The 26,372-nt window shown below is 44.3% G+C and overlaps 1 long non-coding RNA gene across 1 annotated transcript in view; it reads right to left on the reverse strand.

Annotated features, from left to right (window-relative positions):
• Positions 1-26,372, reverse strand: part of LOC127542441 (uncharacterized) — a 182,710-nt gene that overhangs the window by 119,479 nt on the left and 36,859 nt on the right. The gene's annotated exons all lie outside the window — the stretch shown is intronic.

Raw genomic sequence — 26,372 nt, forward strand, 5'->3', positions numbered from 1 at the left:
TCATATAATCTTTGTCTCTTTCCTTTTAAAGATTTGTTAGTTTTTTTCTCTTTTTTTATTAAATAATTCTCTCCCCGACTTTTTTTTTCTCAGTCAAGTAGATTCTGCCTTCCTCATCTCCCCTTCAATTACCTCATTTGTGTGTGGGGGGGTTATTTTTATTTTTCTATACCCTTTCCAAAAAAAGATTCCTCTCTCTTCATTATCCACCTTCTCTTTTTTACTCTAGTGCCTCATTGTCTGATTCACTCTCTCTATAATTATCTGTTTTTTGTATTTTCTCTGGATTCTTCATGCAGTCAAAGCTTCCAAGGTATCCATTCTGGTATCTCCTTTCTGAGCACTTTCTTATAGATTTTTACTGTCATATATATACACTATCTTATTGGTTTCACCCCATGGATTCCCCCTTTTCCCTTGTGCCCCCATTTTCAGAACAATGCCAATTATTTCAAGAGTCATAAAGAAATCGAACCACTATAGGACCCCTCCCCCATTATCGATGTATATCCTCTCTTGCTGATCTTTCTTTTTTCTATTGTCTAGTGATCTCTTCCATAGGTTCATGAGATGCCATTTGCTCCAAGAGTTTCCAACTTACCCACACTACTCCCAATGTAGAACAATAGACTATTCAAGCACCAAATCCACCAGGTCTCATCTACGTGAGGTCCTCATCTCCTTTCATCTCTCTTCACTCATAGAAGAACTCAATAGAACCCTCTCCACCTCCAAAATAAGGTCTTCTTCCTTTCCCCTCCTATTTCCTCCCTTCCTCTTCAATCACTCACCTGTGGCTCTTCTCCTTCTGAGATCCCTTCCCTTCATTGCCAGCTCTTGATTTGACCCCAGTGCATATTTACTCTACTCTATCCCTCTACTCTCTTTCCCCCTTTCATGACCCTCTCATGTTGTAATAGTCACAAAAGAAGCATTTGTCTGTAAGCTGTGTGACTCTTCACTGTTACGTACATCGGATTTCCACATTCACTCCTGCCTTCTTGCATACATGTAGAAAGAAGTCACTTACCAGTCTCTGTGTGGAATAGAGAGATAAGGTGAAAACTTACAGGAATGTGTGAATTCTTTTTCTCTATTTTATTTTCATTATTTCTGTGTTTCCCCTATGACCTGTATAATATGTACAGGCCCATATTTACTGGAGCCTTGGCCGGCTATATTTAGAGACAGAAGGCCTGATTTTCTGTTTCTTAGAAATCAGGTGATTTGGGGGAACAGAAACCTTCCATTCCAATCTCTCCGGATAACAGCAACCAATTAGATGCCTTCCCTCCCCCACCCCTTCTCAGTGCTCTCTTGTGATGTAATCTCTTGTATAAAAGCTATGTATCTTTACTACTTCTTTAGCCCTCGTACTCCGAGCTTTCTCTTTCTTATCTCGAGATGGGACGGCTCATTCTCCGGAGATACCATAAATGATCTTTCTGCTTTCAATTTTGAGTGATCTCTGAGTAGTCATTTTGGGTAAGGGTCTTCTACATCCCACACATCTCTCTGTTGTCCCTATATTAATATTGCCATGTGCATTTATTCATTCCTACTGCATTTCTTTTATTTGGGGTGTTCAAGAGCCAAATAATCTTTTCACTTGTGGTTTCCTTGCTACAAATCTTTCAAACTCTTCTTTATTGTTGAATATCTACCTTTTTTTCCTCTATGATCAAGTTCAGATTTGCAGGATACATCACCCTGGGATGTGTCCCAAACTCCATTGTTCTTTGGGAAACATTATTCCATTCCTTCCTATATTTTCTAGCAAGTACAGAATAGTCTTGTCCTATAGGAATAGGCTTTCCTTTGTATTTTTGAAGAAATGTATTTCCCTTTCTATCTTAATGGCTTTCAGAATTTGTTGCATCTGAACTAAGTTGTTCAATTTAATAGCAATTGGAGCTTGTAACCTTTGGTCTTTTTCTGGGGACAATCTGTAATCCTTTCATTAGAATTTCATTTTTATGGCCAGAAGTTCTCTTCTATTATTTCCTTCATCGTGAGGAAATAATCCTGTCCTGTTGGGTTCTTCCGGGAGACCTACTATCTTTAGGTTATCTCTGCACATCCTATCGTCAAAATCCATGTTTTTCTTCTGTCCTGAGCATATTTTCCTTTAATGTTTATGGTTTTTTTGTTTCTCTTCTTTGACATCACGTTTCATTTCTGTGCATTTGTATCCCCAGTCTCTTCTTCTCTCTTTTGTTTTTGTTTCTGTTTTGGTGAGACGTGCCATGACGGATTCCGGTTTTTATATTCTGCTGTGCAGGCTGGAAATTCTGCTCTCGTGATTCTCATTTCTCTTTTGATCGACTCAGGAACAGGGTTTTATGATTCCATGTTCTCTTCGCATTTGATAAGGTCCTCTAGCTCATCAAATATTGGCTCATTTTCCTGCGTTTTACAAGATTTATTGTGAACTCGTTTACTAGTGAGAGGCCATATTTCCTTCAGTTTGTGATTTTCCCATTATTTACCTATTTATATTCTGAGTCTTTTCTCCCTGAAATCGTTGACATTTTCACTGTTTTTCCTCCTCATATCTTTGACTCCCTTCCCTCTGAGGTTTTTTTCCATACCAGGCAGTTCATGGTTCTCATTTACTAGTGAGAAGCCATGTTTCCTTCAGTTCCTGGTTTCCCCATTATTTACCTGTTAATGTTCTCCTGTTATTTACCAGTTGATGCTCTGGGTCTCCGAGTTTTTTCTCCCTGATATCGGCGCTATTTTCACTGTTTTTCCTCCTCGTCTTCCTTATCGGTTCATTGGTCTAGGCCTGTGCTCCAGCTGACTTCCAGGTGGTCAGTACTGATCCCAGCCCCATGCTGCACTGTTCCCTCTGATTTGGCAGAGTGCTGGGGGGCCCGTCCTGACGATGTAAGTCACTGTCTCCATTCCCTTTTCTCTGGCCAGGCACCAGAGATTCAGAGTTCATCGGCTGTTTGCCTTGGTGTTGGCATCAAAACTAACAGGTTGGGGAAAGTGTCTCTGTCTGATGGAGTCCAGGTGTTAAAGCCTTAGGTACTATGTGCTGAGTGGAGTGTAGGGGAAAGGGCTATCTATCCCCCATACACACACGCACGCACGCACGCACACACACACACTCACACTGTAGACCTTTTAGTTCAGAGAGAGTCCCGCGTTGTGGTCTCTTGAATTCTAAGTGTGAACAGGGGAATCTTAGCCCGAAGCTTGAGCCACGGCAAACATGGAAGCAAGAATCCGCTTTGCTGTGACTGGCACCCCAACAGGGCGGCCCTGGGAAGTCAGAATTCTGAAAGTTTCAGCCGGAGAAGCTTTGGAACATGGTGGCCCCTACTCTGGAAGAGATCTAGGTGGTGGACCTGGTTCCCCTGCCTTTCTCGGGGACTGAGGAGCACAGGACTGGGGCACATGGAGGGGTGCAGGGTTTAGAGGCAAACATTTCTTTGTAAAAGTGAGTGTGACTATTAAGTGATTAAATGAAATTGGGGTTCAGGGTTCCCCCTAAAACAGGGCTAACACAATAAGGAAAGATGAGAGGGCTCACGCTGACCGCTCAAGCAGTGCCCCCTGGTGGAGGGCGCAGTTTTTGCACAGCCTTGCAGGTTAATTAGTGCCAGTAACAGTATGGCAGCCCGCCTTTCCATAAGATTAAGGGAGGAAGCACAGGAAACGAGTGGGAGGGGTTACAGCGGCTAGGCGCCCCCTGCTGGGCCCCAAGGTTCACGTGAGGGGTCCACAGCCGTCTCTCCCTCCCCACCCCCCACCTCTGGCAGCAACAGTGACCAGCTGGAGGGACAAGGCAAGGGAACAAGCCCGTCCCCACTGCTGGGCAAACCCCAGCTCCTTTGCCCCTCCCAGCAGCCCTGGAACACAGCTGCACCCTGGGAGCGTCTTGTTCCCAGCTCGGGCTGCTACAAACCTTCCCCGGCACCGGACAATGCTGCCAGGCCGCCGGGCTCCGAGGATGGGCAGGGACACAAGCGCCCGGGAGGGGGAACAAGTGGCATTTGGCACTTACAGAAATGAGCTCTTGGTCTTTACAGCCACCCGGGAGCTGGGGGTGGGAGTGGGGTTGTCCCCATTTTGCAGGTGAAGAGACCGAGGCTGCAGGCTTAGTGAGGGGCCCGGGGCCCACAGCTGGCAAGGGGCTAGGACCGGATTGGGATCAGCCCCTCCCCACTCCAAGTGCGGGCGCTCCGCCCTGGGCACCGGCCACCAGCCGCAGGCACAGAAGCAAGAACCAGGAGGGAGAGGGAGAGGGAATGTCAGGCAGGGAATGTCAGGGAGCTGGGGGGGGGGGGCTGAGGGGTCCACATGGGAGGGTGAGGATGAGGGGGGAAGGATAAGCTCACAAAGCAGCAACTGCCCCGTGGAAGGAAGGAGGGAGACAGCACGGCCCAGTGGGGGACAGACAGCACGGCCCCAGGGGAGACAGACAGCACGGCCCCAGGGGGACAGACAGCACGGCCCAGGGGGAAGGGCTCACCTTCAGATCCCGGCCTGGACTTGTGCTGGGACCCTGGGCGTGAGCAGTGAAAGTGACCCTTGCCCTTGGCCCGGGGCCTGAGGGGGCTAAGCCAGGAGCAGGGACACAGAGAGGAAAAATCCAAGCCAAAGTCAGCCCGAGGGAGCCATGGTTCTGCTCCCATGTGGGCACTGACAGTCACACAAGTGAGTCTGAGGGACCATGGCGGGGGCTCCCAACCACAGAGCTTCCCTTCAGGAGAACCTGGAGGCCTCTGGACAGGAGGAGGCGAGAGCCTGGGAGCCGGGAGAGCCCGGGAGCCGCGGGAGCGGGCCGGTGCCCTCACACAAGGAGCCCAGGACAGGGGTCAAGCTCCAGAACCCGGCTGGAGGCAGTGGGGCCCAAAGGCTCAGCCTGCGGCCCTCGGGCTCCAGCTCCAGCGGAAACCTCCAGGCCCTCCCCAGGGGGGGCCTCGCCTCAGGCTCGGCCTGAACACCAGGCTCGGCCCCAGATGGAGCCCTGAGCCGGCCCTGCTGCCAGCCCTGGATTCCCACTCAGCGCTGGCTCCAAAGGAGAGCAAGAGGCCGCCCGAGCAACCCCAGGCCTGCCCTCAGCAGCGCGGATCCCCGCTCAGAGCCAGGCCGAGCCCAGAACGGAGGGCGGCAGCCCGGCGGCGCAGTCCCTGGCCCCCCGCGGCCCTGCCCGGCGGCCTCCCCCAGCCACGGCCCGGCCTGCCGTGTCAGCCGCCCTCCCGGGCCCCCTTCCATCCCCCTGCGCCCCCCCCCATGGCCAACCCCCTCCCCAGCCGCCCTCCTTCCCTTGCTGCCCCCACCCTGGGCCACCCCACCCTGGAGCTGACTCGGGGACTGCGGGGGCCCCTGCCTGGCCCCTCCGTGGCCCAGCTCGCCGCTCACTCCCGCTGGGAGCCGGCTGCCCCCGCTTGCTGGCTGGCCCTCTGGGGGCAGGGAGGCTGGCGGCTCCTCCATCGGCCCGGGGCTCCTCGAGAGCAGGAGCTGCCTTGGCTGGCGAGGGCCGCTTTGGGCCCGGCTGCTCACACCTTGGGAGGCCCTTGCGACGCTTAGTCTGCCGAACTCACTCCTCGGCCCTCAGCGCCCCTCGCGGTGACTCCGAGCCCCAGCTGTCTCCCACGAGCACAGACGTGCCCACAGCCACTCCCTTCTTCCCGGCCCTGTCCAGCCTCCCTCCCAGTGACCCACTCCACATCTGGCCAGCCCTGCCCCCGCGCCCTCTGCAAGGCCCGCTCCTTAGACAACAGCCCGCGTCCCGGCTCCAACCTTTCCTTTCTCCCTCCCTCCGGCTTCCGGCTCTCAGCCACCCGGCCCCCAGCCTTTCCAGCCCCGGTGCCCTATCACTCGCAGCCCTTCCCCCTCCCGGGTTGTGGCAGGGACGTTGGAGTCCCCCTCACTCCCACCTCCGCTCCTGCGCAGTCTCCTCACCCCTCGCTTAGTAACGTCTCCTCCCTCGAGGTTCCCACAATCTAGACTTGGCGCCCAATGGAGATTCTGGTTCCAGTTAACTTCCGACGTCAGCAGCTCCCACGGATCCAGCTCCCATGTCTAGGCCGACGCTCCCCGGGTCTGTTTTCAGCCCTAACGGCTCTCCTGCCCTTCCCTTGCTGGCCTCTCTGGCTCCCATGGGATGTATCCAACCCCATAACTCAGACAGCTCCACTTAGCATACCCTAAACCCAGCTTAGTCTTTCCCGCGAACCTCTTCCCTCTTCCTAGCTTCCATATTATTGTCAAAAACATAACCAGCTTCCTAGTCCCCCAGACTCACAATCTAGGGGTCATTCAAACGTTGGCGGGGATGTGGGAAAAGGGGGACACTAATGCATCGGTGGTGGAGTTGTGAAATAATCCAACAAATCTGGAGAGCAAATTGGAATTATACCCAAAGAACTAGGAAACTGAGTAGTTTGCCCCAGCAGCGCCATTACTGCGTCTGTGTCCCAAAGAAATCATGAAAGAAGGCAAAGGATCCACATCTACAAAAATGTTTGGAGCAGTCCTTTTTGTGTTGTCAAAGAACTGGAAAATGAGCAGATCCCCATCTATTAGAGAATGGCCCAGTAAATTGTAGCATATGCAGATAATGGATTATCATTGTTCTATAAAAAATGACGAACAAACTGATTTTAGAAAGGTCTGAAAAGATTTACAAGCACTGATAGTCAGTGAAACAAGCAGAACCAGGAAAACATCGTACACAGCAACAGCAAGATTGTGTGAGGATCACTAAGGAGATTGAATGTAGATCAACACAGGCTATGTTCCCTCCTTTTTTCTGCTTTTTTTCCTCTCCCATGCTTTTTCCTTTTTGTTCTGATTTTTCTCTCCCAACATAATTCATAAAATAATATACATTAAAAATAAATAAACTAAAAAGAGATTGTGTGATGATCAACTATGTCAGACTTGGTTCTTGTCAGCACTTCAGTGACCCAAGGCAATCCCAAGAAACTTTGCATGGAAATGCCATCGGCATTCAGAGAAAGAACTATGGAGATGGAATATAAATCAGCATATCCTTTGTTCCTTTTTTTTCCTTCTGTTTTTTTTCCTCTCATGGTTTTTCCCTTTTGTTCTGATTTTCCTCTCCCAACATGATTCATAAGGAAATGTTTTTTAAAATGTTTTTACATGTAACTGGGGGAAATAAAATTTTTTTAAAAAAAAATCTAGGTGTCAAGCTAGGTCAGGGGTTAACCAACAATGGTCTGGGGACCAAATCCAGCGTGCATACCATGAGTTAACAATGGCTTTTAAGTTTTTAAATAAAATTTTGTTGAAAAATGTAAAAAATATTCTTGAATCCCAGGCCACATGGCAGTAGACCAGATTTGGCCCATGGTTCATAGTTTGTCCACATCCCTCCTAAATGCCTTCCTCTATCTCTCTCCCAACAGTCAATCTCTGCAAAGGTTCAGCTTCACGGCTTCCATTATAGATGCCCCTTGCTCTCCTAGGTCACTACCGCTACCCTGATCCAGGCCCTTATCCTGTCCCGTCTGGATCATTACAATAGCATGCTGGATGCTCTCATTGTCTCAAGTCTGCCCCTACTTCAATCCAAACCTCGCCTAGTGGTCAAAGCCATCCCCTCCTAAATCTCTGGCCCCCATGCTTTTTCACTGGTTCTCCCCCATTCTGAAATGTTCTCCCTCTTCCTTCAACTTTTGACTTCTCTGGCTTCCTTCAGGGCTCAGTTAACAGCCCACCTTCTGTTAGAAGCTTTTTCCAGCCCTATTTCCTACATTCAACAAACACTTGTTAGGTGCCTTCTATGTGCTAGAGTGCTTTCTCGATGCTAGTGCTTTCCTTCTGTAATAATCTTCCCTTTCAGCGTTGCTGTGAGGATTAGTGAGCTAATATATGTACTCTATCCATGTTAGTATTATCTCCCATTTACCCTGCACACATTTTTATGCATCCGTTATTTTCATGTTGTCTCTCTCATTTGAGAGCAGAGATGATTTTTTACCTTTCTCTGTATACCCAGCACTTAGCACAGAACCTAATACAAAGTAGGCTCTTTTTGTCCACTTACTTTTTATTTTCAATTTCCCAATTCTCCCAGTCCCGTTCCCCTACTCCTACTCTTGTGGGTCACAGGCCTATGTTAGGATGAAGGCGTATTTCGGGAATGGATCATTCTGGACCACACTATCCATGATTAAATGAGGCCCCGATAACTTAGCGTAAGGTGAACATGTAACCTGAGATTGAAATTTAATAGGAGACAGCCTACAACTGTCCCCATCGTCTTTCCTCGGCCTCCAATTCTGCAGGCAGGTGTCCATCCTCCAAGAAGAATCGGTTTTAAAAATGACCTTTTGCCCGGCTGGCTCACTAGCTGCCTCTGTGGAGAAGAAACAAATGTTTGCAAGCCTGTGGAGACAGAAAGAGAAGGAGATATGCTAGAAGAAAGCACATTGTAATCCCTGCCACAAGAAGGGAAGAGCTGATAGCAGTACATAGATACTATGTACTCTACAATGAGATAGCTTTCAAAAAGTAGAGAAAGGGTTAGGTGGGTTTTTTCGGTCTTTCTTCTCCAGTAAACTTTTGTTTGGGGAGGGGTGTTTTGGGATTGGATTTCTCCCCATCCCCCTGGAGCTTACTTCTCCCCCACCCCTTTTATTTTTTCTAAAATCTGACCAGGAGCATCAAGGCCCCCAACAGAAAAGGGCCGGTAATCCAGGGCAAAGGTATCTCAATTGAACCTAGAAGATCCTTTCTGTAGGGCCTTCCCCTGTGAATAACCTTTCCCCAGGGAAAGGTGTGTGTGTGTGTGTGTGTGTGTGTGTGTGTGTGTGTGTGTGTGTGTGTGTGTGTGATGTTCTCTCTTCACAAATCTTCAGCCTATTTAACCCTTTCTGGGTGGGACAGTGGAAGCAAAGTCATTCTATGATTAACCTTGATCCCCTTCATGGGATGAATGATGATTTTTTTTTTTCCTCAATAGTATTTTCTTTTTCCAAATAGATGTAAAGATACTTTTCAGCATTCATTTTTGTAGGATTTGGGGTTCCAGATTTTTTCTCCCTCCTTCCCTCACCTCCCCTCACCCCAAGACAGCAAGCAATCTGACATAGATTATACAATACAATCATTTTAGACATATTTCCATATTAGTCATGTTTTAAAAGAAAAGTCAGAAAAAAAGAGAAAAATCACAAGAAAGAAAAAACAAACACAAAAGGTGAAAATTGTATGCTTCATCCACATTCAGTCTCTCTAGTTCTTTCTTTGGATTAGGATGGCATAGTTGATTATGACACAATCTTGCTGTTACCATGTCCAATGTTGTTCTGGCTCTGCTCACTTCACTCAGCATCAGTCTATGTAAGTCTTTCCAGGTTTTTCTGAAATCACCCTGCTCATCATTTCTTATAGAACAATAATTGAATTGTGATTTTTAAAAAAAACTTTGAATTTCCTTTACTTTTCCAGAATGATATTTTATAGGCTTTACCTTCTGAATAAATTTTAACATCTGAATAAATTGAGTACTGCCTGGCTGAAAGAAGGAAGAAACAGAAGAAAACCTCTAGAGAAGGAGTGAAATGGAATAAAACTCACTGTCGAGGACTGGGGGTTTTGGAGAATTCTCAATCACATTTGTTCCTGGATGTAATCGGGAGTCACTGGAATTTGCTGAAGAGAGTTATGATCAGACTTTTGATTTAGGAAGATCCCTTTGGCAGCTGGGTGAAGGGTGTACTGGAGTGGGGAAAGACTTGGATGAGAGATGGTAAGTTAAAAACAAGTCTGACAAGACTTGACAATAGATGTGTGACATAATATGTCATAATGTGACATAATATGTGACATAAGACTCTATTAGACTGGCACGTAATAGGTGCTTGATAATATTTGGCTGAGTAATTGATTGATTGAAAAAATAAAGAGTCTAAGATGATATCTGGGTGGTGACTCAGAGTGACTGGGAAGGTAATGATGCCCTCCAAAGTAATAGGAAATTTAGAAAAGAGGATTATTTGAGGAGAAAGATGATCTGATAAAAGTCTGATAACCAAGATTTATAAAGGAACTGATATATGGTCAAAAGATATGAACAGGCAATTTATTTTATGTATGTATTTATTTAAAACAAATATAAAATAAGAAGAAACAAAATAGAAAAAAAATGTCATGTGACCAGTAGAACATCAGGGAGGATTCAAAATATATAACAATAAATTTCCATTTCAAGAAAGTATACATAACAATAAAATGTATTCAGAACTGACCATCTTTGCTTCCTTGTAGATTATTCTTTTATTCTTTGCTATGTACTTTTTACTTTTTTCCCCCTTTCTAGTCCCCCATATCCCTCAAGCAGGCTATAATTAAGCACAGATATATTTATATATGTACACACACACACACACACACACACACATATACATACCCCCCATACAGACACACACACATATACAAATATATATACACATATAAACACATAATACAGCTACATGCATACATATATATGTATACATACATCTAAAATAATATTAATATGACTGATATAATATAGATTTTTCTCTCATTTGAATCTTTTTAAAGTTTGACTTTATCTAAGAGAAATGATTACTAGCCATATTTTTCCTAATGAATTCTACTCCTGAACATTATTATTATGTTTGCATATATCTCTTATTTCCTATCCCTGCTAACTCTTCTACTTTACTTCTTGTAGTGTTCTCTTCTCTAAATTATAATGTTCTCTGGGAGCAGGTTTCTTGAGGGGCTTCTGGAGGCAGCCTTCGTTTCAGTTCAGAGTAATAATCACCTCAAATGCAGCCAGCTGTTAAAGTCCAATCCTTTATTGTCTCCTTCAAAATAGCCCGGTTAGTTTTCTTAGAAGCCTATCTCTCTCCTTGGTTCCGAGAGCTCTTGTTGCTAGTCCTTTGCCTCTGCCAGCTTCAGCCTCTAGCTCAACTCTGAATCCAAAGCCTCCAGCCAGCGCAAAAGTGATATATGGAATGACTCTGACTCCATCTCCGAGAGTGGGCTTGTGGGTTAGTGGGCCTGTCCTTCCTGACTTGTGAATCTCCTGGACTCCTCGCTGACTTGTGAATCTTGTAGAACTCCAATGAGTACTAAATACATTAGTGAGCTAGAGAACTGTTCGGTACCATGCTAAATTAGATAAGTGACTTAGCACCTTGTGAGAATTCTAACAACTTCTACCTGTTAACTTGCCTTACTATTACTTAACCTTCCCCCCCCCATGGATTCCTCCCTTATCTTCTCCCCCTACTCTTTTGCTCCCTCTTTATCCCATTCCTATTAATCTATATACCTTATCCCGCTCCTGTTAATCTAAATACCCTTCTGTACCCCCACCTTATCCTTACCTCTCTCTTTATTTCTTTATATATATTTTTGGAGGATGCTATGCCCTTCTTGGTATACATATGTGTGTGTGTGTGTATACATATATATATATATATATTTATATAAAGATAAATATGCACACACACACACATATGTATGTATATATGTATTGTTTCCTCATTAACCCATTCCTGATGTGAATAGGTTTTCCCAATTATCAGCCCTCTTCCCCTATATAATTCCCTGATGTTGGTTCATATAGCATAATTACTATTTTTGCCTTTTCCTAGGTAGTTTTCCTTTTTTAGAATCACATCATACTCAGCTCTGCCCCAATCTGAACAGGCAATTTTCAAAGAAAGAAATCAACCTATCAGCAACCATATAAAAATTTCCCCAAACACGAATAAGTAGGAAAAGGCAAATTGAAGCCACTCTGAGGTACTTTCTCACACCCATGAGATTGGAAAAGATGATACAAAAGGAAAATGACAAGTTGTTGGAGGGGCTGTCAGAAAACAAGCACACTAGTACAGTTTTGGAACTGTGACCCAGACCAGCCATTCTGAAAATCAAATTGGAATTATATTTCAAAATTTCTGAACTGTGATCCATGGATGTTGTTGCTAAGCCTATATCAGAAAGAGATCAAAGGAAAATCAAAAGAATTTATAGGTACAAAAATATTTATAACAGCTCTTTTGCAGAAGACAAAAGTTGAAAAGCTATCTTCCTATTGGGAAATGGCTATATATATATATATATATATATATATATATATATATATATATATATATAAACTCTGTTATTTCTTTCCCTCAAAAGAGGCAGGCCACCTAACTAGAAAGAGACCTATTTTATACTTTATCTGATCTGGTATAAATACATACAACAGGAATTCACAATTCATGAGCCAAATTGAACCAAGTTTGAAAAGAAATCAGACCTGGGAAAATGACTCAGACTTAGCAGAACACCTCTGTCTAGACACGGTCTTAAACTGTGGTTCACAGTCCCTTATGAGGTCTCGTCATTGAATGTGGGGGTCATGAAATGATGATTTATTATCAGGAAGTGTTGGATTTTTATATCTTATTTTATATACCTCTTTACCTGGGATCACATAAAAATTTCCTGGGGCAAAAAGGGGTCGTGATTAGGAAAAGTTTGAAAAGTTCTAATCTCCATCATATCCTCCTATATAGGCTCCTCCCCAACCCCTGTGCTACAGGAAAATGCATGCAGTCCTTGAAGATGATACCCAAGTGTTCTAGAATGCTATTTGGAGTAGCTATCTGAGTGAGATATGCAGAGAAATGTTCGCAAGGTCAAGCACATTGAAACAGAAAGCTACACGATGAATTCTTCCACGAACATCCTTCATGTGGGAGAGGAAATCATGCCAAAGAAATCTAAGTCCTCTGAAGTTTGAAGTGTACATACATCCTATAATCCCCTTCCCGGGTCCTCCACTGAACTCCTCGGCATATCTGTAAGTTTTCAAACCATAAAGTACCTAGATTCATTGGAATCCCTTACTATGGCACACGGAATCATTTCAAAGCTAGACCAAGACTAAGCCTTAACTTAAGTCCTAGAGGAATAATTGACTCTATAGACTGAGCCCTAAAGGTCTCAATTTTCTTCTAAGTTGGGCTCTATACTGAGAGTTCTAAACACCTCCACATTGACTTCTCATCTGACTAAAAACTAAAGGCTAAGTAAGACTAGCTTCCATCGGAGGATGAACCTGGCACCCAGACTTAGTTTTTAGTTAGCACTGACCCCTGCCTAAATATAAGCCCTGATCCTGGAGGCTCAAATGTGGTCCCGAACCTAAGCCTCAACTGAGCTACAGTGTGAAACCCGACTCCGCCCCAAGATCTGATGAAGAAATGATTGAGGGTCCAGAGTGAAGCCTAATAACAGCCAAACTTGAACCTCAGACCTAGTCCAGATCCCAGGACCAGAGTAAATTGGGATCTCCATTCCAGATTGAGCCCTAAATCTGGTTCCAGAATGAGACCTGAAGAAAACCTCCGATTTGGTCCTGAATGCAGACTCATACTCAGAACTCTAATCTTGACTTTGACTGAGACTTGAGTATGGCTAACCCTAGTAACAGCTAAACCCTAACCCCAACCCCACAACGAAGCTCAAACCTAGGGTCGCAGACTAAAATCTAACCCTGGTCGCGAGATGACTCTTGACCCCAGTGGACCCCATGGCCTGGTCCCAGAGTGAAAAAAATCAATCCACCAATCAAGGAACAGGCATGTATTAAGTGCCTATTATGTATACATCACATGACTAAAATGTCCCTCTCCTTCTCCACAGATTCCATGCAAGGTACATACCCCCAAAAAGGTCATTGACAAAAAGAAAGGCTTCATATATATCAGCATAGTGAAAGCAGCACTTTTTTCATGGTGGCAAAGCAATGGAAACCAAGTGAGTGCTCATTGATCGAGGAATGCTCAAACAAACTATTGTTCTTGAATGGTCAGCCCCAAATAAAAACTAAAAGATAATGTGTTTCCCCTCTCTTTTGCAGAGGTAGGGGTCCATGCAACATTGCATATAAGATCAGGTTTTTTTCAACATGATAATTGCTTCATTAACTTTTTTTCCTCTCCTTATCTTTTCAATAAAATTCTATTCATGGTAAAGGATGGCTCTTGGAATAGGAGGGGTGAGATACAAGTGGAGATGTAGGCAAAGGAAAAATAAAAGACAGCAATCAATTTTTTAAATTTTTTTAAAAAAGGAACAGGGAACCACTGAAGTTTATTGAGAAATAAACTGATGTGGCCAAACTTGTCCTTAAGAATAAGATTGGTAAATTCCTTACTATTTTAAGAAAATGGAAGGGAAGGGAGAAAAATTTGGAATTCAACATTTTCTTAAAATGATGCGAAAAATTGTCTTTCCATACAATTGGGAAAAATACTATACAAGAAAGAATGTAATTGGAGGGAGGCAAAGATTTGAGGCAGGGTGGCCAGTGAGAGGCTACTGTAGTGGTCCGGGTGAAAAGTGAGGAAGACCAGAAGGGGGAATATTACCTGAGTAGCAAGAAGATAATCTCTTCAGGAGTTGTTGGCCAGGTAGAATCATCCTAGGAAACTTGCCAGTGGATAGCATATGGAGCTGAGAGAGCACAAATGTTTCTGAGGTTTCAAACCTAGGCAACCAAAAATATGGAGGGGCCAACAACTGAAATGGCAAAGTTCAGAAGATGGGTGGGTTTGGAGGGAAAGACTGAGTGTGAACTCCCAGCAGAGGCTGAGTTCAGACTGAAGGCAGATTTTAGCCATCAACTCCAATCAATCCTTAAATTCAGTCAGATCAGTCGTGTCTGACTCTTAATCCCATCGTTTTTGCTTGGCAGAGATGCTTGAGTGGTTTGCCATTTCCTTCTCCAAATCAAATGTTAGCCCTCATTTAGCTTATACTTTGAGCCTAGACTGACCCCTAATCTCAGGCTCCTTAAACTGGCTACAGAATGAGACCAGATTCTGGCCCCCACACTGACATCTAATCAGAATAACAAATTGAAATCAAATCTTCTCCGCGGATTTAGCCTGTATACTAACATCAGCATGAGCCATCACCCCAAGGATAGCAGTTCTATGTGACATATGTAAATCTACAGCAAGAACCTGGGAATCTGCTTGAGAGATCCCTATTCTAAATACCAACTCTTTTGGCTGGTAGTTATCTACTTCATCTTAATCTAGCCGTAGAGTTCACCTTAATCTAGCCGTAGAGTTCACCTTAATCTAGCCATAGAGTTCACCTTAATCTAGCCATAGAATTCACCCACAGTTCTCCACTTTGCCTCTCTCTTTGTTCAGATACTCTGTCTGGGACAAACTCGGGAGGACCCCATCTGGAAACGGTGAGTGAGCCCACAATCCATAGTCACAGGCTCACTTGTCCTTCCCAACCATGTAGGAAATAGCCACAGTGACAAAAACTAGATGTGTCAGTACTTTTCCACCTAGCCTCAGAGGATTTAAAAAGCTTAACTAACCAAACCTGAGGTTTCGTTCAGCAAAAAAGATGATGTCCTGCTTGTCACGTGTCATCGGGAGCCAGGACAATGGTGGATAAGATGTAGTGAATGGGGGAAAGCAAGAAGATGAAAGTAAAAGGAAATATGGGCAGAAGATGGGCCTTTCTCTGAATCTGCTAAAAATAAATTACTGGAGGCAGAGGCAAAATTACAGTGAATCGGGAAGAAGCCAGTCTGTCAGAATAAGTTTCTTCATCTGCAGAGAAGGTGAGTGGAGGAGGAATCCTGAATCGAAGAGGAAAAGGAAGGCAAAGACAAGGAGGTCCCGAAGAAGAATAAACAGCAAATTCTAAAACGAGATCAGGGAAAAAAGATGAGGATCACTTCACTTCCCCAAACCTTTCAGCTTACACAGAAGCAATGAGTAGATAGGGGCATTGCAATAGGCATAAGCAAAGTCAAACTGAGGGAATAGAACCGACATTGATTTAGAAAAATTGACAAATTGAATATTCATTTTCATTGTCCTCAAGTAAATGAGAACTTGGAAAGCTGCATTTACAATTTAGGGTTAAATCTTATGGGCACGTGACATAAGTGTATGCTATTTAAATGAATCGCTAGCTTTTTGGACATTTGGAAAGCCTATTATAGTTCCTTGAATTAAAAATGGATTGTTCTTTTTAAAGAACCCAAATACAGCAGAATTTGGAGAAAAAGCAGCAAGCTTTTTTGACTGTGAGTGTGGGAAATGGGGTGAGGGAAAAGAGCAAAGGAGAGGGGGTCAGGGGAAACTGAGAGAGAGAGAGAGAGGGATGGAAATGAGGGGGGAGAGGGAGTGAGAGACAGGGATGGGGGAGAAGGGAGAGGTGGGGATGGGGATGGGGGAGGAAGAGAGAATGAACTGGAAGGAAAGATGGGAAAAGAATGGAGGGGAAATGAGATGGGCAAGAGGAAGGATGGGGGGAAGGAGGAATGGATGGGGATGGGGTGAGGAGAGAGAGAAGTTAGGAAGGGAGAAGGTGTGGAACAGGGGATGGAGTTGACAACTCAATGAGAAAAACCTTCTAGACAATTATAAGATCAGCAGTTCTTTGATTTCAGCTCAAATAAGTCTAGAAAACTTAGGTAATATAAAAGGGAAGCGCGCATTTTCCTTACAGATGGGGGAGAAAGGGACAAAAGAATTTTGGCTTTAGGGTAATTGAAGTATAATAATAGGCTTTTGTGCATTTTTGTCCATCAGTTGACAAGTCAAGTTTTGACAGATATATTTGGATACAAGTAAACTGAATAAAAGTAACGATGAGTGGGCCCATCCAGTCTTCATTATGGCACCCGGAAAGTTAAGGGTCAGGGCCCTTAAGTCTAAGCCCACAGGTCCCCCGCCCCCATGGGAGAACCAGACGAGGGGTGGGGGTGGGGGAGGGGAATCTGGCCCCCCAGTAGTGACTTCCAGTGAGAAATGAACTTGAGGCTTATGAACGTGAGGCGTTTATGGCCCCTGAAGACACTGTGGCCTCTGTAGCCAGATACTGTTGCTCCCGACAGTTTCCCTGCGAGCGCGTTTCCTTTGCTTGGACAACTCTGTTGCTGCTGTTACAGGGCCGAGCGCCGGGGGGGAAGCGTGGGGGAGCCTCCGAGTCAGGTCACTGGGCAGCCCCAAGGTGAGGAGAGGGCGCCCAACAGGGCGGGCAGAGACCAGGTTCCACTCTGGAGAAGGTCTCTGCGACGACGCGCTCCTGAGGGCATGCCCAGGACAGGAACGCCCACAGAAGGTGCCTCCTGGCACCCACCGACAGCAATGGGGGCGATCCCAGGCCTGGGGCTGTCAGGAAAGTCACGGAAATGCCCAAGCCAGCTGGGCCCGCAGTGGGGGGGGGGCCTGGGGGTCGCCCCCCACCTTGTGAGGAATCTCCTCTCCAGAAGCTGCTCCTCTGTCCGGGAACCACAAGGAACCCCACGACCTCCTTCCCAGAAACCCGAGGCGTGGGGCCGGCCTCGATGGTGTGAGGGTCAAGACTTGTTCTATGCCCTTCTCTTTCACCTGGAACACTGCGCTGCCGTAGCTTTAACCCACCATTAACTGGTGCCAGGAGAAGGGGATCCGAGGCAGGTACAGAATGAAACGCCACCTCCAGAGGAGACGGCGGGCCGATAGCTGAGGAGAGGAGAAGAAGAGGGAAAAGGGAGCCAAAGCTCGACTTTGTCCGCTCCCGGCCGCTGCGTGCTTGGGCCCTCCCTCACATGGTAACCGGGTGAGTTAGCGCGGAGGCACGGGGCCTTATAATGGCTGCCCCCAACCAGTAGGGCTCCTGTGGAAGGGGAGCTCTTGGGACTCCGGCTAATCCATCTTCTTTTGCCCTTGTGGCCGTTTGCACGTGGGTCAGATGCCCGATTGGCAGACTTCGTCAATCAGAGGACCAAAAGGGGCGCTGGGAAGAAAGGTTGATGTGGTGGGTGTGCTGAGGAGTCAACCACCCTGCCCCCGCACCAGAGAGGTTAACCACCCTGCACCCCCACCCGGGGGGGATTCTGCCAGCAGCTCATGCAGCACGGTGCTCATGAAAAGGGCAGGAGGCCGTAATTGTGGCTCTCCACGGCCCACCTGATGGCTGCATCCACCCCACGGGGGTGGCTGTGGGGCAGTGGGGGTGCCCCGAGAAGCAGCCTCATGGGGGTGAGGGCAGGACTCCTCTGTTTTCCTCCCTTGACAGGACCAGCCCCCACCACACAAGCCTGCCTGTTTTCTGCCTTGGACAGTATAAACACACATCCCATGAAATGACCAATTTTGAAGCAAAACTTTAGATAGGATCAAAGGAGCATGAAAAGAAAGAAATCCTGTAAAAACTATGCAAGGTCAGTTCATAAATCTAAGCACAAAAACCGTCTCTTTGGGCTCCAAATCGAAATCTAGCACAAGAGGATTTCCCTTTTCACAGTGAGTATTTCTGACCCTTACAGATACTTGGGAGCCTCATAATGATCTTTTGAACGGCTTGTGTACAGACAAATGGCTCAAATGTTGGAGATAAACTAGAACAAAAGAATATTTTGAAACTATCCTTACTCTGGGAATAAAGGAATAGGAAGTAGGTGGAAGGAACACATCACAATCATTCCAAATTGCCCCTAATTTGCCTATTACCACGCAGATTTTGATTCCCATCCTGTGTCTCTTTTGTCACCGGGATTTGTCCTCCATAGCCTCTTGGGTAGATGATCTTTGCTGGGGGACAGCGCCCTCGTTCCCTGCATGTGAAGCTTACTCTCATTTCCCCTTTGGAGCCTGGGTTGGGACCTCACAAAGCGAACTCTACAGATATTAGCAGGTAAAGGGAAAGTTGGGGCATCACACCTCTGTGCCCCTCGGCCCAGACCAATGGGGACCAGCGAGCTTTTCACAACAGGGCTGGTCCTCTCCATGCTAACGGCCCCTATTGCAACATTAGCCCATAAGTGCAAGCCCAAGCCTACCGGTATGGACTTATTTTTTTCCCCATTCCAATTACATGTAAAGATAGTTTTCAACATTTGTTTTCATAAGATTTTGAGCTCCAATTTTTTTCTCCCTCCCTCCCTCCCTTTCATTCCCTCCCTCAAGAAAGCAAGCAATCTGATATAGGTTGCACATGTACAGTCACGTTAAACATATTTCCACAAAAATGAACTTCATTTTTTAATTTGTAAAAAAATCAGAAAAGACAAAAGAAAAACAGAACAGGACAGAACATTGTCAGGTGTTCAGAACATCAGGTAGGATTCAAAATCTATAATAATAAATTACCAGTTCAAGAAAGTAGATATAATATAATATAATATAAAGTTAGAAGAAATTACAATTAGGCGTGTCCATCTTTTTTTGCTTCCTACAAAGTTTGTTCTCTGCTGGATACTTTTTTTTTACTTTATGTTTTTTTTCCCCTTTCATTCCCCCACCTCGTACAAGCAGGTTATAGTTAAGCACAGATAGGTTATATACATATATAGATAGATATAAACATGCACACATGTACACACAGACCCCAACCCATACTCACACACACACACACACACACACACACACACATATATATATATACTTATCCATTCATACCCATCCGCAGAAACTCACACATACATGTATCTATATACATACACACATACAACAACATGCATACAGAACTACTGATACTGAGACATAAGTACATACACATGCATTTACCCATATGTAAACAAGCATCTAAAACTATTAATATGGCTGACATAGAATGCAGATTTCTCTCTTGTTTTAAGCTTGACTTATCTCTCATTTCCTATCCCTGCTAACTCTTCTGCTTTAATTCTGCCCCTAACTTGCCTTGCAATTACTTAACCTCCCCCCCATCCATGGATGTCTCCCTTGTCTTCTTCCCCTAACCTTTCCTTCTCCCTCTGCCCATCCCTCCCCCCTTATTTCTTTATAGATCTTGAGGGTTCTATACCCTTCATGGCATATACATAGTTACCTATTTAATCCATTTCCCATGTGAGTAGGTTTTTAGAACTATGAATCTCCTCCCCCCTCTAATGCCTCTGTCTCTATTCTCCATCTGCGCCTCATTTGTATAAGATAATAACTACTTTGACTTTTTTCTATGCCGTTTTGATTTTTAGAGTTATACTCAACTGTGCCCCAATATTACTGTCAATCTTAAACATATGGTAAAACATAAAAACATAAAAAAACATTAAAAGTTTGTCCATGTCAAGTTCCTTGAAATTAATCTTTAATATTGGATCTTAAATGTTAAATTTTCTATTGTGTTCAAGTTTGGTTAAAAGTTCTGAAAACATAAAACTTTGTTCAATGTCCATTTTTTTCCATTCAATCTTATGGATAATTTTGCTGGAGGTGATATTTTTGATTGCCAATATATGTGATTACAGGACTGTGGGGTTTTTTTTTAATTGTGACTGCTAAGTCTTGTACAATTCTAATGGCAGCTCCAGCATATTTTAATTGGTTTTTTCTTATTTCTTGCAGAATTTTCTCTTCGATCTGGGAGTTTTGAAATTTGGCAGTAATATTCCTATGTGTTTTCTACAAAGGACCTCTTTGAAGTGGTGATCGGTGGATTTTTTTCTATTTCTACTCTCCCCTCATGTTCTATCATGGATTCTTGGATTATTTCTTTTATTATTATGTCAAGGTTCTTTTTTGTGTGTGTGTTACAGTTTTCAGGTAGTCTCAATTATTCATATATTTTCTCTTCTTGGTCTGTTCTCCAGATCGGTTGTTTTTCTTATGTTTCACATTCTGTTCTATTTTTTCATTCTTTGTATTCTGTTCTGTTATTTCTTGATCTCTTATATCTTCACTGACTTTCCTTTGCTCAATTCTAATTTTCAAAGAGTTATTTTCATCTTTAAGACTCTCTATCTCCTTTTCTACTCGGTTAACTTTCTTCCCATAATTTTCTTGTTTTTCTTGGGTGGTTTTTATTTTTTATTTTTACTTTTTCCTCAGTCTCTCTCATTTGGTTTTTAAATTCTTTTTGAATTCTCCTCTAAATTCTCTTTGGGCAGGAAGCCATTTAGCCTTACTCTTTGGGGTAGAAAAAGCTTTTTTTTATTTCAGGGTCCTCCTCTGAAGATGAACGCTGGTCTTCCCTGTTTCCATAGTAAGTTTCTATGGTGGGGTTCTTTCTTCTTTGCTGGTTCACTTTTTTTTTTTTAACAAGAGATATTAGGGTAACCACCTCTACTCCTGGGGTGGGGAGACTGTGCCTTTGTTTCACTTCAGCTTTCCCCTTTGACCTGGAACCCCAAAACAAAAGTTCCCTCCTCCTACAAGTGCCAACAGATAATGGCATCCCTACTCTACTGCTTCTGTACTCCCCTGGACTTTTTCCCCATCTTGGAGCCTTGTCCTGATCCCACACTGAACTCTATACTTCAGTCGCACATTGAGGCTTGATTCAGGACCCAGACTCCGGCCTAACTGGCCACAAATCAAAATCCAAGCTTATCCCTAGCCTGAAACCAGAATGGGCCTTCTCCCCACTTCGACCAAACCTACTCTGGTCTCAGGATGATCCCCTAACCCAGGCCACAGACTGAGCCCTAACCAAAACTATAGAGTGAGCCTCCAATTCAAGCCATGGTCTAACTCAGAACAGAGAATGAGTCCCAAAGTGAACCACAGGCTTAGCCCCCAACTCGGGCTGTTGTTGCTGTTGTTGTTATTGTTCACTCACATCTGACTCTTTCTCACCCCCTGAAATATAGTAGCCCAGGCCCTTCTCTCCCCTGCTATGTTTCAAACGTATTTAAGCTCATGTTCATTCTTCCATGACACTATCCATCATCCATCTCATCCTCTGCCGTCCCCTTTGCCTTTTACCTTCAATCTTTCCCAACATCAAGGCTTGGATTTTTTTATCCAATGAGTCCCATATTTTCATTATATGGCCAGGGCGCTCAAGCTTCAGTATTTGTCTTCCCAATAAAAAGCCCTGGATTAATTTCCTTAAGTATTGATTGATTTTATCTCTCCTATTTAAAGGACTTTCAAAATTTTTCTCCAGCCCCACAATTTGAAAGTGTCGATTCTTCAGCACACAGATTTCTTCATGGTTCAACTCTCACAGCTGTACATTGCTACTGGAAAAACCATAGCTTTGACTCTATGACCCTTTGTCATCAAGGTGATCTCTGCTTTTCAGTCTGCTATCCAGATGTGCCCTGGCCTTCCTCCCAAAGAGCAAACACCTTTTAATTTCATGGCTTCAGTCTCCACGTGCTGTGATCTTTCTATCTAAGAATATAAAATCTGACACTTTCCATTTCTACTCCCATCTCTTTGAGGACTTGACACATTTTGTTGTGATCCACAATCAAAGACTTCAATGTAGTCAATGAAGTCGACGTTGATGTTTTGTGGGTTTTTTTTCCTGGAACTACCTTATTTTCTCCATAATCTAGCAAATGTTGACCGTTTGATCGCTAGTTCCACTGCCTCTTTGAAAACCAGCCTGCTCTTCTGGAATTTTCAGGTCACATATTGTGAAGCCTTTATTTTTAATCTCTCTATTTTGTTGAAGCCCTTCTTGCAGAATCTTAAGCTGGAGTGTGAAATGAGCATAATTATTCAATAGTTTGAATATTCCTTGACAGTGACCTTTAGGACTTGGATATAAACTGATCTTTTCCAATTCAGTGGATTGGAAGACTGTTCCAAAAACACTTGTGTTTTTCAAATTTACAGTCATATTGAGTGCAGAACTAACAGTATCATCTTTTAGGGTTTTAAAGAGCTCAGCTAGAATTCCATCACCTCTACTAACCTTATTGTTAGCAGTGCTTCCTATGGTCCAGCTGATATCATTCTCCAGGATGTCTGGCTCTAGATCACTAACCACATCATCCTGGTTATTGGCAATGTTAAGATCTTTCTTGTATAGTTTTTTGATGTATTCCTCCCACCTTTTTCTTATTTTTTTCTGCTTCTCTTAAGTCCCTACTATTTTTGGCTTTTATCATCCCCATTTTTGCACAAAACTTTTCCTTGTCAAGCAATTTTTGTGAGATTTCTTAGTCTTTCCCATTCTATTATTTTCTTCTATTTCTTTGCATTATTCATTTAAGAAAATCTTCTCTCTCCTTGCCATTCTCTAGAATTCTGCATTCAATTGGGTATATCCTTCCTTTATCCTTTTCTTTTCCTTCTTTCCTCAGCTATTTGTAAAGCCTCATCAGAAAGCCATTTTGCTTTCTTGCTCTTGAAGTAGAATGAAGTCAATTAGATCACATAAATAGGTATAAAAGACCTATTAGAGTAGAAGGAAAGAAGGAAGAGAGGGGAGCATTGTTTGAATCTTATTCTCATCAGATTTGACTTAAAGAGGGAAAATATTCATACTCAATTGGTATTGAAATTTATCTTACACTAAAGAGGAGGGGAGGGGGACAAAATTGGGGTAGGGCTGATAGAAGGGAGGGCAGATTGAGGGAAGCGGTGGTCAGAAGCAGAACACTGGTGAGGAGAGACAGAATGAAAAGAGAGAAATGACAGAGAGAGAAAGAGGGGGGGGAAGGGAGGAAGAGAGAGAGAGAAAGGGAAAAAAAGAGAGAGACAGACAAAGACACACAGAGACAGAGACAGAGAAAGAGCACAAAGTATAAAGAGAAAAATAGGATTGGAAATACACAGTAATGGTACTGGTGATAGGTGTTCTTCATGCTCGAAGAGGATCAAAATGGTATCACTCTGTCAGTCAATGTACAGTGTCCAGTTGTGGCTGATCCACATCAACATGAGCTTGGAATGCTCTACTACAAGTTGGGCACAAATAGTACATGTGAACATTTGGAGTAGATTCTCTAAATTTGCGTTATCTTCTGAGCTACTTCAATTCTGCTTTGCTCATAGAGCACAGCACCTTTTATAATAAGGGCACATTAGGCTGGGCTGTCCTGTGCCAATGTCTCCCAGGTCACACAATCAATTCCAAAGTGATTAGAGACTCTGAGAGTGACCTTATATCACTTTTTTTGACCACCATGTGAGCTCTTGCCCTGTGCGAGTTCTCCATAAAATAGTCTTTCCGGCAAGTACATATTTATCATTTGAACCACATGGCCAGTCCTCTGCAGTAGAGTATGTGTGCTTAGCATTTAGTTGAAGAAAGGACTGTCATGTCTGATGTCTTACCCTGCCAGGTGTTCATCAGAATCTTCCTAAGACTATTCAAAAAGAAGAAATTCAGTTTCATGGCATGACACTGGCAGATTGTCTGGGTTTCACAGACATACAATAATGAAGTCAGCACAACAGATCTGTAGACCTTCAGTTTGGGAATCAGTCTAATCCCTCTCCTCTCTTACACTTTCCTTCAGAGCCTCCCAAACACTGAGCTACCTCTGGCAACGTGTGCATCGACTTCATTATCAATGTGTACCTCCCGGGAAGTTATACTGCTAAGGTAAGTTAATTTATCCACAGTATTCAAAATTTCACCATTTACTTTAACCGATGGTTCCACATTTGGATGGTATGGTGCTGGGTGATGGAAGACCTGTGTTTTCTTGATGCGTTAGGCCAAAATGAGCACAAGCACCAGAGAATCAATCCATACTTGTTGCATTTCTGCTTCAGAGGCTGCATCGAGTGTACAATCATCTGCAAACAAACAAAAAAAAAATCATGCACCAACAGTCCTTCCACTTTAGTCTTGGCTTGAAACCTTTTCAAGTTCAGCATCAGTCAGCTGGCTGACCTTGATGCCATGCTTATCTTCATTGAAGGCATTTGACAACATGGCTGAAAACATCATGTTAAAAAGCACGAGAGCAACACACAGCCTTTGGAGAAGTACAAGAACCTCATCTATTATCCACAACCCAGGCAATCGTGTCAAGCACAATACTGATGAACTTCTCCAGACAACCAAATTTTCCATCAGCCTTTGCGACAACAGTATCAGATCTACAAACTTTGTGTAACAGACCTCTCTTGTGCTCCTGGCATTGCTCCTGGAGTTGTTGGGCAGCAAACACAATATCAACCATTCTTTGGCCCTTTCTGAAGCCATTCTGATACTCACATAGATGACCATCTTCCAGATGAAGGCTCAGTCTATGGAAGAAGACTCTGGCAGGAATCTTACTAGATTCCTAATTCTATTCTAATTACTAGAATGACTAAGAGAGACTCCCCTGTGGCTGTAACAGGACAATCCATTCCCTTTACCTTGATTGAGATGGACAATGGAAGTTTTCTTGAACTCCGGGGGGATAACCTTTTGCCAGCTTTCGTATGAGCAATGGATCCCACGCCCCACACACACTTTGTAAATCTCATTGGTATACAATCAGCATCAGCCTAAAAAGGAGCCTAAAGACATTCAAAACCTCTTCTTGAGTTGAAACTTCAGCTAGTCGACTTCAACCTGAGATAGATGGTTAATGGCTTCATCATTGGTTGATGATGGCCTGTTGAGAACACTATGGAAGTGTTCAACCCAATTTTCTAGGATCGTGTTCTTATTGCTAATCAATGTGTATCAGCACTGAACAATGGATTGTAACAGTAAATTGTTGGATAGAAAATAAACCCATAAGTAACTGAGCTCATGAGTGACTGAGTCAGGTCTTTCTGATTCTAGACCCAGAGCTTTCATCCCCTGTGGCACAACCACCCCTACCCCTACCCCTACCCCCACCCTAAGCCTAGGTCCTGTTTGCTGGGACAAAGACTTTAAGAAGAAGCATGCTATGAACTCAGTTTGGCTTGCATCCAGATGGGAGAGAGCTTTGTTTGTATTTTATCTTCTGGACAATGGGGAGCCATTGAAAGCTTTGGAGCCAGCTCTGAATGCTAGGTTGCCAAGTCTGAGTTCTATCTTCTAGATAGTGAGGAGCCACTAAAAGCTTTGGAGTTGGGCCATATGTGGGCTGAAAAAGATTTTTTTTTGGCAGTTGTCTCACGCATTATCAGGTCGACCAGCATTGTGGGGCTTGGGTCGTCTCATGATGAAGGAGTCACTGGGCTAAGGGCTGGGGACACCAAGAAAGACAAAATATGGGTCCTGGCCTCCAGGAGGAGGTCACAGGTGGTCGGTGCTCGTGGACAGAACGATTATGTTGAAGCTGAATTGGAGAGAAGATAGAGTAGAAGCGGTGAGTGCCAATTAAGGGACCCTCTCAGCAAAGCGGGCAAAACAAGGGCTGGGACAACCTGTAGGGTGTGGCAGATGGTTGGGCGTGCGGCAGGAGCCAGGGAGAGCCAAGGATTCCCGTTCAGTTACACATCTGGGAACACGCACAAGTGTGGCGCCTGCCCCAGAAATCAGAGGTTTAGAGGAGGGGGAGATTCGGGGGGAGGGGCTCGCTTCCTTTCTAAACAAGCCGAGTTTGCAGTGCTGGAGGGCAGATAAGAAGGCGGGCAGGCGGGAGAATGAGAGCCCCCTCGGCGGCAAGCCCTAGAAAAGGTTTTGGAGACTTTCTCTGCTCCCCAACTGGGGGCTTCAAACTGGTCCTCCCTCAGAACCTGCAGGCGCTC

The sequence above is a fragment of the Antechinus flavipes genome, chromosome X (genome assembly GCF_016432865.1).
Source record: "Antechinus flavipes isolate AdamAnt ecotype Samford, QLD, Australia chromosome X, AdamAnt_v2, whole genome shotgun sequence".
Taxonomy (NCBI): Eukaryota; Metazoa; Chordata; class Mammalia; order Dasyuromorphia; family Dasyuridae; genus Antechinus; species Antechinus flavipes.